Source organism: Geospiza fortis, unplaced genomic scaffold (genome assembly GCF_000277835.1).
Source record: "Geospiza fortis unplaced genomic scaffold, GeoFor_1.0 scaffold4, whole genome shotgun sequence".
Classification (NCBI taxonomy): domain Eukaryota; kingdom Metazoa; phylum Chordata; class Aves; order Passeriformes; family Thraupidae; genus Geospiza; species Geospiza fortis.
Window position 1 is genome coordinate 731985 of NW_005054475.1, and position 1245 is coordinate 733229.

Here is a 1245-nt window from a genome sequence, read left to right on the forward strand (position 1 = left end):
TACCGGCCACGCCCCCCGCCCACCAGTTCGATACTTGGGGGGTTTGGGAGGGACCGGTCTGGGGGGGCTGCCCGGGCCCCAAATCCTCAGCACCATCGTCCTCATGGACCTGCAGCACCCCAATTCCCACAGCACCCCAAATCCCATCACCCACGGCACCCCAAATCCCACAGCACCCTAAATCCTATCACCCACAGGACTCCAAATCCCATCACCCACGGCATCCCGGATCCCACAGCACCTCAAACCCTGGATCATCTGTTGCACCCCAAATCCCATAGTGCCCTAATCCCATCAATTCCACCACCTCAAGTCCCTCAGCAGCCCAGTCCCCATGATCCTGCAGCACCCCAAATCTTGCATTTTCCATAGCAACCCAAATCCCACAGTACCCCCAATCTCTGCAGCACTCACAGCACCCCAATCCCTTCACCTCTAGCGCCACAAACCCCCCAGTACCCCAAAGCAACTCAAATCCCACAGCACTCTAAATCCTGCACCGCTGTTCCCATAAACCCTCTGCAGCCACATCCCCTAATACCCACAGAGCCCAAAACCCCCGGGATCCACAACACCCCAAATCTGCCAATAGGCCCAGGCACCCCATTCCATGATCCCACTGAACCCCAAATCCCCCAGCACCTGCAGCACCCCAAATCGTGCAAGCACCCCATTCCATGATCCCACTGAACCCCAAATCCCCCAGCACCTGCAGCACCCCAAATCCTGTAAGCATCCCCATTCCATGATCCCACAGAAATTCAAATCCCCCAGGATCTGCAGCACCCCAAATCGTGCAGCATCCCCATCCCCACGATCCCAGTGCACCCCACATCTCTCAGCAAGTGCAGCACCCCAAATCCTGTAAGCATCCCCATTCCATGATCCCACTGAAATTCAAATCCCCCAGCATCTGCAGCACCCCAAACCCTGCAGCACCCACCTCCTGATGATCCCATTGCACCCCATATCCTCCCAGTACCCCCAAATCTTCATTACCCCAGCACCCCAAATCCCCCCAAACCCCAAATCGGACAAGTCAGGCCACCCATTATCTTTTTCATAGAAAATCACTGATTTTAGCAAAAAAAGCACCTTTTTACCCCTCCCACCCCCCAAACCCTTCCCAAGAGGGGGTTCAGGTGGGGGTGTCCCCCGTGTCCCCCGGGGTGACCCCGGCGGTCACTTGGTCGCGCCGCCAGAGCTGCTCCACCAGGGCGTCCAGGACGGGGCCGACCCGGGCCA